This window comes from Cenococcum geophilum (assembly GCF_001692895.1).
Source record: "Cenococcum geophilum 1.58 unplaced genomic scaffold K441scaffold_51, whole genome shotgun sequence".
NCBI lineage: Eukaryota > Fungi > Ascomycota > Dothideomycetes > Gloniales > Gloniaceae > Cenococcum > Cenococcum geophilum.
The window spans coordinates 191,955-204,924 of NW_027137609.1; positions in this window are offsets into that span (position 1 = coordinate 191,955).

A 12,970-nucleotide genomic window follows, 5' to 3' on the forward strand; every position below is an offset into this window, starting at 1 on the left:
TACTATATTCTAACTTATTATAACAAAGTAATTTCCTAATCTTCTTTGGCTAATGGCGAGCTTTCCGATTACGTAGGGCCGCTACTATATCTCTTACGAGTTTGTTCTCCTGGTATCTTAACCAAATTAACTTATCTAGTAACTTTTTAGCTATTTTAGGGTCTAGAGTAGCTATAAACTTTATATCGTTAGAGTTACGGGACTTATATAGTAATTCTTCTAGGATTATAAGGTCAATTTTTTGGGGCGGTATAATAACTTAGGCTTAGTGGCGGAGGCGTTTATTATCGGCGTCCTTAGGCCTTATTCCTAGTAGCTGGCTTAGGGCATTAGGGAGCGTGGCTTTACTGCCAGGTCTATATATAATTATAAAGTTAAACTATAAAAGGAACTCTACCCATTAGACTTAGCATTAATTTAGCTACTTAGTAGTTATAAACGTCTATAGGTTCTTATAGTTGGTAATAATTTTAAACGGCTCCTTAGTCCCTTATAGCTTAGGACGCTATTCCTCTAAAGCCTTAATAATAGCTAAGAGTTCTTTGTCGTAGATTTTATAGTTATACTTTAGCGTAGAGTGCTTTACGGAGAAGAATGCGACCGGTCTTAATTTACCGTCGTTATTATACTGGGAAAGGACTCCGCCAGAAGCCTAATTCAATATATCTATCTCTACCACTATCTTCTTCGTATAGTTATAGTATGCTAGTACTAGTGCTGAGGTAAAGGCTCCCTTAAGGGCCTTAAATAATTTAGCTTATTCTGGCCCCTATAGCTATCTAATATCCTTCTTTAGGAGTTTTGTTATAGATATAGCGACGGCAGAGTAGCCTTAGATAAATTGTTAGTAGAAGTTCGCGAAGCCGAGAAATTGTTATAGTTCTTTAATTAATGTTGGGTCCTTCTATTTCTATAAGGCCTGTACCTTCTTAGGGTCTATAGTTATGCCATTAGTTAAGATAATTAAGCCTAGGTATTTCGTTTTAGTAGAGTAGAACTTAGACTTATTAATATTAATCTAAAGTCCAGCATTACTGAGCCTTTGGATAACTTTATTTATATACTTAGTGTGCTTGGTACGTGTTTTAGAAAAGACAAGGACGTTATTAAGGTAGGCAGTGCAGTAGTCGTTAAGGGCGTTATGTAAGATATAGTTAATATAGTTTTAGAATATAGTGGGTGCGTTATAGAGGCTGAATAGTATAACTAGTATCTTATAGAGTCCGAACCGGGTAATAAATACTATAAGCCACTTATAGCCCTCTATAATCCGGATTCGGTTAAACGCAGCAATTATATTAAGTTTAGTAAAGTACTTAGCACTATAAAGTGCGTTAAGTGTCTTATAAATTAGTGGCAGCGGGTACCAATTCTTAATAGTGACTGTGTTTAGGCCTTAGTAGTTATAGTAGATTCGTATACCGCCACCGGGCTTAGCTGCAAGGAGGAGTAGTACGGTAGCTAGTGAGGTTAATTTACGGATAAAACCCTTATCTAGCATCTTATTAATCCACTTTTTTATATACCTAAGTTTAGCAGGTAAGAGTGGTCTGTTTTTATAGTACGGGGCCTAGTTTCCGGGGATAATCTCAATTTTATGGTCCTATAGTTGGTGAGGGGGCAGCTTATCTATGTTCTTAGGGAGAAAGTGTTTAATATATTCGCAGAACTCCTTTAGTAAGCGTTATAAAATGTCTTTATAGGTTAATCCTAGTTTACATTTTAGGAATTTTTTAATATCAGTGTTAACTATCTTCCGGCATAGAGACTTAGGCTTAGTTTTTAGGTTTATTTTAAGGAAATTATGAAAATAAGGGGGTAGCGCTTTACGGGCTTCTTCTATTATATAGTCGCCCTCCACTAGCCGGCGGAAAGACTTTTCTAATAGGTTTAGTACTTCTATTAGGCCTATAGGCAGCTCTTTAAGCAGCTATCGGTGTTCTTCTTATTTAACTAGTTCTACCAGCTCCGCCATATAGATCCTTATTACCTTTACGCCTTTTTGTTTACAGAACTAGGTAAAATTAATGGCATAAGTGCATCTAATGTTGTCTAGTTTGGGTCGTATTTGGTTCTCTGGTGCTATAGCTAGGCTAGCGCGGCTTAGTTAGCCTTAGGGGGCGGAAATACGGCGGCGGCCCTATACGGTATGCGCGGGAGATAAATACAAGGTTAGGTGTTACGGGGGGGAGGTCTTAATTACTCTGGTTTCGGTCTTGGCTATAACGCCTTTAGCTATTATATACGCGGTCGTGTATGCATATAGCAAATAACTTAGAGTTAGGTGTCTTATTAGCTGGCCTAGGTTAAGCGGGTATATATAGGGGACTTATAGTTCTAGCGGTGTTTATATTCTTAGGGGCGGGGCAATATTTCTTAGGGGTAGGGCGGTGGTCCAGTCTTCCAGAATCTCTATTTTGTTTACTGTGTATATTAGCTTATTAGTATTAGGTACCTCTTTTACTATTAGCTAATAATATCTAAGCGTTGGCCGTGTAATACGTCTGTATAGTGCTACTCAGTTACAATTAGGGATGTGCTATAGGAGACAGTTATAGGTATAGTAGTTAGAGTTAAACTTAAGCCCTAGAACGGGGAAGTTTATGCTTAGGTTATGCTTTTTAAGCTAGGGCATTCTAAGAATTACTAGTGTTGAGGGTAATAACTTTATAACGTAGAAAAGCATAAATTCTGTATAGTGGCTAATTATCATTTTTGCTGTAAAGTAATGGGTAATAAAGCTAGATTGGAGTCCGTTAGCAAGGCGGAGTGGTTTTAGGACTAGGAGTCTTTTTATTATAATATTGTGCTTCTTTATAAGCGAGTCTTTGTCTACAAACACTAGTATTATACTACCACTATTAATAAGGCTTACTATTTTGATAAGAACTTCTAGGAGTGGGTTGCGTAGTAAGGAGAGGTAAGTCTGAATAAGGATAGAATTTCTATCGTTGTTTACTATTCTAAGGTTAAATAGTAACTAGCTTAGAATAAGGTCTAACTAATCTAGTAGTATAGATCTAATCCTTTTATCCTCCTCCCTGTATGGTTTTGACCCTTAGAGGCGACTTAATCTAAGGGTTAGCCTTTTAATGGCTGTGTTATAGGGCTTGGCTAGTAGCTGTAGTCTTAGCTAGTATATCCTAATATATCGGTCTCTAACGGTGTATATATGCTAAGGGGTACTTCGCCGATAATATAGCCGGTTTCGCGGTTGGTAATAATACGGAGTACTTATCCGTAGTTTATATACGGGACTATCGGCTAGGGCTGCGTTAGAGAAGGGAATTATAGGGGTAGGTTTCTATATCCGAACCTACGTCCTTATCCGCAGTTACCGCCTTAATTACCATCCCCTCTATTAAAGAATCCGCCGCGGCTAGGGGGGGGTTAGCGTAGTAGTATTAAAAGGGGATTTAAGTTTTGCTAGGGGTTATAAGCGTCTTTTTAGTAGCTAGGTTAACCACACGCTATATAAAGTCTGTTATTTATATAATGTCTTTAGACGTTATCGGGGAGGCTATTACTACCGCTGCCGAACTTAACGGCGTCTAGGTTTATTGGGTCGTTCTACAGTAATACGGGTCAATAGCCGCTAGCGGCACTTAGCTTAGCGGTATTTAACTTAGTATAGTAGGCATGGTTCTATAGGTTATAAGCGAATATATCTATCTGCTCGCTCTAGCCTTTATAGTTAGCATCGCCGATTTTATAGCTAAGGGTAAGGGCTAGGTCCTTTATCTTAGAGGAAATATTCTTTTTAAGTAAATCTACTTTTTATTCCTCAGTCTTGTTTGCTTTAATTATTAACTTATTAAGCTCTGCTTTTTAGGACCAGTAGTTACGCTCACCTTGGCTTAAGGTATCTAACTTATTTTTAGCCGCTTAGGTTATATCCATGGTCTTATAGTGTCCTCTTATATATATAAACATAGACTCTTAGTCAGAAAAGGTCCATTTACTTAGGTCGTTTAGGTATATATATAGCGTATTAAGGCTATATTTAACATAGTTATAAGCCTTATCTATTAGCATGTCTGATATATAGAGAATTTCGTCTATTAGGGTCTTAAAGCACTTTGCATCCCTTTAGAAAACGCCTTAGATTTTTATTTTCTATATTTTAAATTTTTCTTGCTTTTTAATTGGTAATCCCTTACTATTAAACGGGGTTAGATCTTTTGCTTTACGCTTTTTTTTACGGGGCTTAGTTAGAAGAGGGGAGCTAGTAGTAGGGTTCTTGTCGGTAATAGTCTTGGTAAGTGTAGTAATCTAAGAGCTTAGGTTTTGTATAGTCTCGGTATATACAAGGGCTTGCTGTTTGTATTGTTTAACCTATAGTTTAAGTATCTTAAGGGAGTTAATTCTATGTTAAGCTTTTTTAAGTTAGGATTTTATAGCTTAGCCTTCACTATAGACGGCTTAAAGGCCACTCTTAATACTAGTCAAGAAGGCTGCACATGTGGAGAGTTGCTGAAAGGTTCCTACCATATTAAGGTCCTTTAGGTATTCAGGACCGTTCCTAATCGCCCAGGCGATATTAGTATAGGAGGTGTCAAGGAGGCGGGCGAGCGCTTCGCGAGGGTTCGTTGGCGGGACGTCGTCTATATTATGGTCGCCCATTCTAGGAGATCTAGGTAAGGTAATCGGAATCTATAAGGCTGACTGTAATACTATGATTGCTAAGACTGTACTAAGGCTATGCTAAAACTGTGCTAAGATTGTCTAGGACTGTAGTACGGTGTTATCAGTCGCGCCAGGTCGCAATTATACTGGGAAAATAGAGACAGTGGACTGGGAAAAATAAAGATCGCGACGGGGTGCAATTAGAGATACCATAAACTGTTATAGTGCTGTAATAAAGTAGACTAAATAACTACGTTGTGGTATAAAGAGGAGAAGAAGGTAGAAAGGGGGTATTGTATATAAATAGTAGGGCCGGCCGCCAAGGTACTAGTGGTGGGCCAGCCAACAGTAGGAAATAGTACGAGATAGTATGAAACAGTATGCGTTAGGTCAGTGCCGTAATACTATTAATGGCGTTGTAGCTGGTGCTTTTAGTAGTATATTATTTAACTTTATTAATACTATAACCTTAGTAGTAAATATATAACGAAGCCTTATAGTAAAAACTACGGTAAACTTATTAATAGGCTAGGTATATAGGTAAACAAGAAGTTAATAATATAATAATAACTAGTAGAGTAGTTGCCTAATAGATTAACTCTAATTATATTCTAAGATTTACTACAAAGAAGAGAACTATCTAGGTAGGGACTGTGGTCCTTTAAATACATAACCGTACTCCTAAGAAATCCCCTTTATACGTAAGGTACGTGTTATACGTATTATACGTAAGTTCCCTTTATATACTACGTACACTATATACAATATTATATAACCTTAGTTACTATTCCTCGTTATATAGCTCTATTGGCTCCATCCTAGACTGTGCCTAAATTAACTAACTAGCTTCTTCCGACTCCTCTCTAAGTAGTTATAATATCGTACTTAAAGCGTTTATAATAACTATATTTAATTTATAAAGACCTATATATAATTTTATTAAGGTACTTAAATAGAGAGCCTAAATAGAGAGTTTATAAGTTATTTAAGGAACTTCTTATAGCCGCTTTATTTCGGCTAGCCGTTAATAGAGTAAGAAAATAGCTTAAAGCAATTAATAATTATTATATTAAGGAGAAAGTAAAGCAAAGGCTTTTAAGTCTTATAGTAATATTAGAGGGAGCTATAATAAGACCTTATCTAATTAGTAGTATTAACGCCTTTTATATAGTAATTATAGAAGTTAATAAATAGCGGAATCCTTAATACCTTAACTATATTACTGCTAAAGATTTTCTAAGTTATTATAGTATTGGTAAAGGTCTTTATAGGGCGTTATTATAGCCGCTTAACTAATTAAGATCCTGCGATATATAACGTTAGATACCTATTTTAAGTAATAGAGCCTTAGGTAATAAGCTTACCGTTAAGAACTATACTTATAAATAGCACTATATTTATATCTTTCTAGGCAAATTATATAACTATAAAGTCTTTAAAAAGCTCCCTATATAAAGAACTCTATAGTATTTAATTATTAAATACTAATTTAAGCTCTATAAGGGAGGAACTAATTTGCTTAATTAGAGCTCTATACTAAGCCTTAACTTTATTTAAAGCCTCCTCCTACTCCTTTTATTTTATTTTAGTAGTATATATAGTCCCTAACGCGCTAATTCTAACCTCTTAAAGCTAAGAGAGTAGCTTAACGCTTATAAATAAGTTATCAAGCCATATAATATATTTATTTAGTAAATAGAGTAGCTTGTTAGTAAGGTCGTCTCTTTATAATAGTAAGTTAAGTACTACTACCTACGTTTTAGAAAAGCCTTCCTCCTTTATATACACCTTATCCAGATTATACAGCCCTTTTTTATTACCTTTAGTGTAGAATATCTAGTTAAGAACGTAGCCTTAATTGCCTAACACCTATATTTTAAAGCCCTCTAGCGTTAGCTTAGTAGGAATATTAATAATTTCTAGGGCTTAGCTAGTAAACCATTTAATTATCTTATTAACGGTAAGGTATATACTAGGGGTATAGAACTTCCTATAGAGTATATATAGGTACTTACTATTAGCGACTTAGTCAATCGAGACATAAGCACGGCAAAAGGGTCGCGTAAGCCTGTACGATTGGATTGTCTATAAACGAGAATCTAAAGCTAAAGAAAGGAAAGAAGAAGAAGGGGAGCGCCGCTCGAAGCTATATACGATCTTCGCGTTATATAACCGCAATATACGGCAATCTGTGGCAACTTGCCGGTGCGTAGTTCTGCGTAGTTCTGCCAAGTTCTGCCAGTGCCGTAACATTACCCCCCCCTCTAAAAAAGCCTGCCGTTAGGCTTTGCCGCTAAAAGTCTTAGTAAGAGAATCTAACTAATTAGACAACTTTAACCGCCGGTCGAAGTTCCTAAACATCTTAACACCTCATATAACTAAGAAATTTCTAGGGCGTTTTTATCCTTATGTTCTTCTAGTAGCTTATCATCTTTATTATACTAGCATTCTATCCACTTATCTAGGTACTTTAGCGGTCTGGGTTTATTAGGGTAATAGCTATAGAACTCCTAAAGCTTATAGGGGCTACCTATAAAGTTCTATATAGGGTACTAAGTGGGGTCTAGGTTATATCCTTTCTAACTAATACAATACTTTAACGTTCCCTTTACAAGTTTACAGGCCAGTATTTCTTTAATTTCCCATTTATTATTATCGTTAACTTAAATTAGTAGGGGAGGTTCATTCTTTTGTCCGGGTAGTAGGTTATTTACAGCTTTCTATAGCTTATCCGGTAAGAAGATAGGGTAGACTTTAATTAAGTTTAGGAGCTTAACCTTATACAAGTTACCTACTTTATCAAAAATCTTATACAGTCCTACTATCTTATAATCCAGCTTACAGCTAGGCCGTTCTATCTTTTATTTCTTTATTATAACCCAGACCATATCACCTACAGTAAAGTCAGGCTTACGCCTATACTTATTTGCCTACTATTCTATTAACTTCTAGGCCTTTTCTAGGTTTATACGGGCTACTTTCTAGGCTTCTTCTAAGCGCTTAGCGTACTACTAGGCTTCCTTATAAGATAGTTTTTCGCGTACGGTCTAGGGCCCTTCTGGTCTTTCCCAGTCAAAGCTTATATAGGGTAGGTAACCCATTTCTAGTTAAATAGGGGCAAATCCGGTAGAGTTATAGGGTAGGGTCGTTTGGGCGTAGTTTATTAAGGGCAATAGTTTAGCCTAGTTATCCTAGAAGTAGTTAATAAAAGGCCGGAGTCTCTAGTCTAAGTATTAATTTATAATCTCTGTTTAACCGTCTGTCTAGGGGTAATATACCATAAAAAGCTTTAGCTTAATGCCTAGGATTTAGGTAAACTTATTCTAAAAGGCTAATATAAACTACGGCCCGTAATTGGATATAATAGTATCTGGTAGTCTATAAATTCGGTAGACATAGTGGATATACAGTTAGGCTGCCTCTTTAGCATCGATATTCTTATAATAGGGAATTAAGAACGGGCGCTTACCAAAGCGGTTAACTAGGATTATAACTATATCATATCCGTTACGGTCTAGAGGTAGCTTATAAAAGTCTATAGAGATATATTACTAGGGGCGGTCAGGTATTAGGAGGGGTTTTAATAATCCTAGGGTCTTATCTCGTGGGATTATAGACCTACGGCAGTCGTTGCAGTTCCGTATATAGCGGTCGATATCTATAACTATTCCGGGCCAGTAGTAGCGGTCACCAATAATCCTATAGGTCTTATTCTTTCTAGGGTAGGCCGTAGAGACCTAGGTATATGCTTTAGCAATAAGCTAAGTCCGTAAGTTCTATTCCTTTACCACTACTAGCCGTTCCTAATACTTAAGTAATCCATTTTCAAGGGACTATAGGCTGGTAACGTTCTTTGCCTTTTTATAGTACTCCTATAGAGAAGGGGCCGTACGGTTTATCTATAGTAATTCGTTAATTAAGTTAAGTCCTAAAGGGTTAATAGGATACATCTCGGCGCCTAAGGAGTCTATATTTAGTTCTACCTATATCTAGGGGTTAAGGTACTCTAGTTATAGTAGCGTCTAGGTCCATAATAAGATCTTTATAGCCGTATAGTCACCTAGGTCTTATTTACGCCTAGTAAGAGCATCCGCACGGTTCGTAGCGCCTGGTCTATATATAATTAAGAAGTTAAACTAAGATAGGACATCCGCTTAGCGTGCCTACTAGGCCACAAGGGCCTTAGTTATTATAAAGTATTCTAGGGCCTTATAATCTAACACTACTTTAATAGGTTTAGGGGTCCCCTCTAGCTATATACGCCAGTGCTAAAAGCTAGAGATAATAGCCAGCATTTCTTTATTATGGATATAGTAGTTTAGTTTAGCATCTATTATAGTCTTTAAATAGTATATAATAGGGTGCTATTCTCCGTCCGGTTGCTTTTGGGAAAAAACACTAGCTATCGCGCTATCTAAGGCATCAGTTTCTAGCATTAAGGGCCATTCTAGGTTAAAGTAGGCAAGTAGGGGGGTTAATACTAGCCGTTTTTTAAGCTCATTAAAGGCCTGCATATATATAGCGTTAAAGTAAAAGGGCTAGTCTTTCCTAGTAAGGCGGTTAAGAGGCTAGGCGATCCTGCTATAGTTCTTAATAAAGCGTTAGTAGAAGTTATAGAAACCTAAAAATAATTACACCCCCTTTACGGTCCGTGGGGGCGTCTACTAGTTAATTATAGTCGTTTTCTCTAGGTTGGCCTTAATTCTGTTTATGCTAATAATAAAACCTAGGTACTTTATACGCTTAACACTAAATTCTAACTTCTTAATATTGGCCTAGAGGCCAGCTTCGCGGAGCCATTATAGGACTTTATAGACGTGCTCCTCGTATTCCAGTTCGTTCTCTAAGTAAATTATAATATTATCTAGATAGGCCGTATAGAAGTCATTAAGGTAGTTAAAGAGTATATTATTTATATACCGCTGGTACGTAGCTAGTCTGTTAGTTAGTCTAAAAGGAAGTACCTTATATTTATACGTCCTGTAACGGGTCTAGAATATAGTAAGATCCTTAAACCTAGGGTCTATCCTAATTCGGTAAAAGGCCTAGCGGATATTAAGCTTTATAAAAACCTTAGCTCTACTTATTTAGGTAAGAGTCTTATTAAGTAAGGGTAGTGGGTAGCGGTCCTTGCGGGTTATATTATTTAGCTTATAGTAGTCAATGCAGAAGCACAGTCCTCTATTTGGCTTTTTAACAAAGAGAATAAGTAAGTTAAAAAGGGCTTAGCTAGGCTCGATAAAGCCCTTATTTAGGTTATTAATAAGGTACTACTTTATAGCCTATAATTTAGCAATAGACTATGGGTAGAGAGGGCTAAAGCTAAGGGTGCTTCCCTTATCTTGCTTAATCTCGATCTTATAGTTATATAGTTAGTAGGGTGGAAGTATATTAGACGCTACCTTAGAGAATATATTCTTGAATTTCCGGTATCAATCGGGCAGTTTTTACTCCACTAGTTCTTTATCCGTAAGCCCGCTTTCCTATCCACTAAGCTTACTTTCCTTTTCCTTAATTATTTAGTTAATTTTATATAGGCTAGTCGTAAAGGCAACGGTATTAGGCTAAACTAGGTTCCAGTAGAATCCTACAGCGCCAATATAGTAGATATTAACTGGTGGGAGGTCCGTAGGTTTCTTTAGCGTCCGTTAGGCTGTAGTTTATGGTATAAGGTTTATAGTCTTCCTTAGCTTACGTTCTATTTTCTGTAAGTTGTCCTTCCTATCTATTAGTTTAGTATAGCGTCCGATATCTTTGGCTTTCCTTTATAGCTTTATAGGGTTCTCTATAGGGAACTTAGCTAGGTCACTACCGACTTCCTAGGTCTCTAGTGCGGGTGGCGTAATATAGGTAGTCTAAGGGCGGCGTAGTATACGGATCCGTTGCGGGTTAAGCTATACGTCCTTCTTAAAGGCCTAGTCTCTGCGCATAGCATCGGCCTAGTAAATGGTATTAATCTAGGGCCGTATAAGGTTTTCTATTATAATACTGATTTCTTTTATAAAGGAAGGGGTTAGGGGTAGAGTTTTAGGCTAGATAAGCCGTCTACTCTATACTTTAAGCTATAAGCCTAAATAGGCTAGCTATTTTCTTCTTAAGATTATATTGTGGCTTTCTAAGTCCGTAATAAGAAAGGGGATATTATACTACCTTCGTCCGTTAACGCGGAGGTAGATCCGCAAGATAGTTATAATAGGTAGCCCTATCCGTCCGTTATAACCGCGAATAGGGATTAGTTTAGGCAGTTCTTTAAGGGGTNNNTTTAAAAANTCAGCCAGTTTTACAGCGNANTTTATNTNAATTAAGGTAAAGGCATTTACTCCTAAGTTAGCTAAAGCAGAGGTTAAAACTTAATATCTATTACGAAATAAAGTATAAGGGATAGTGTAGCTTCTTCCACTAACTAGCTAACCTAGATTAATATATAATATATCAATCCCTTTTAACCCTAGAGAGGAGTCTTCCTCTAGGGTTCCTCTTTTTTTAGCTCTATACTATCCTCCTGAATTAACAGGACCTTATTTATCCTTACCTTTATTAGGCAGTTCCTTATAGGGTAGCCTATTTAACCGCACGAGAAGCAAGCTCCTTAATTGCTAAGGGCCTATATATAGGGGTCGCTATATATAGGCCGGGTATACACTAGGCCCGTAGTAGGGGTAGCTGCGCGGCCAGCTGCCGGGTTAGCTGTAGGAGTTGCCGATTATGCTAAAGCACTATAGGCCGTACTCGTAGTACTTGCGGCCTAGTTTACAAGGTTTTTAGTTTTTAGCTAGTTAACACGTGCCTTAATTTAACGGAGGCCTTAGTCAATAGCTAGGCAATAGTCCGTAAGTTCCTTTAACGTCTATACCGTAGTATAAGCTAGTAATACGGCCCGCTGTAGGTCTAGGGTAAGCTTATCGAAGAGGTCTAGCAGTAGGTCTTTCTAGGGGATCTAGGCCTATCCGGCTAGGTATAAAAAGCGGGTTTAGAAGGCTAAAAAGGTCTCTGTTATTTTTATATTTAGGCTTTTATAGCTAAGGCGGGCATTCTATACTTTAAAAGGGTCTTTATAAATAGAAGATAAGTGTTTAATTATTTCTTCTTTAGAGATAAAGGGGTCTGTTAAGTCTTCCGTATATCGCGGGCGTAAATACGTTTAGGCGTCTCCGCTAGTACGGCCGAAGACGTAGGCCATTCTAGCTTGGGCGTTAGGGAAGTGGTCTATATTAACTTTAAGCTTATCCCGTAATTAAAGCTTCTAATTATTAAATATAGGGTCGGTTCCGTCTATAAGTAGTAGGGGGTCCGCAACCTTTATTAACCGCTTCGGTGCTATATAGGCCTTAATAGATCTACTAAGGCGCTAGGATAGGGCCTAAAGGACTATAGTAAGTCTTTAGTTGTCTAATAATGACTTATTATTAGATATAGGGGTATCTCTAGCTTTAAGCAGCTCTCGCAATTATTTAATTTCGGTATTAGTAGCCGTAAGCTCCGCCTAGGGGGTTAAAACGTTAATTATTTCTTCGTCTGAAGTATTTAAGGGTCCTATAGCTGCTTTACCTACTACTGTAGTTCGTGGTATGGTGGTAAGGGTATTAGGTAATTCTGGGTAATTTCTTTAGGGGTTCTAGTCTGTGTATATCTTATGGGTCCTTTCCTTAGGGTTCTGTTCTTTTCTTTTAGGTCCTGTCCTTGTGGTCCTAGTAATATCCTTAGGGTCCTATTCTATGTTCTTGTAGATATATTTAAGTTCCTTCTTAGGAAGAAAGAGTAGAGTAAGCTTTAGATAATATTAGCGACTTAGTTAATCGAGATATAAGTACGGCAAAAGGGTCGCGCAAGCCTATACAATTGGATTATCTATAAACGAGAATCTAAAGCTAAAGAAAGGAAAGGAGAAGAAGGGGAGCGCCGCTCAAAGCTATATACGATCTTCGCGTCACGTAACCGCAATACGCGGCAATTTGTGGCAACTTGCCGGTGCGTAGTTCTGCGTAGTTCTGCTAAGTTCTGCCAGTGCCGTAACACTTACTAAGGTCCTAAATCCTTTTAAAAGTGTTCTAGAAAGCTTTATTATTATCTTCTTATAGTTTAGTATAGTAGAAGTAATGGTTAATTTACTAAAATCTCTTTAGTTTAATAAAGTTCTAAATAATATATATTAAGCTATAACTAAAGTCTTTATACTAATACTCCTTAATACTACTTTCTACATATAGCCCTATATAAATTAGTACCGCTAAGTATATATATAGCTCTGCCCTTAATATTAGCTTCTACTTCTACGGGTATCCCTTTAGAGTTTTATTCTCTAAAGTTTAGTAAAGCTCTATATTCCTATTTATATACTATATAA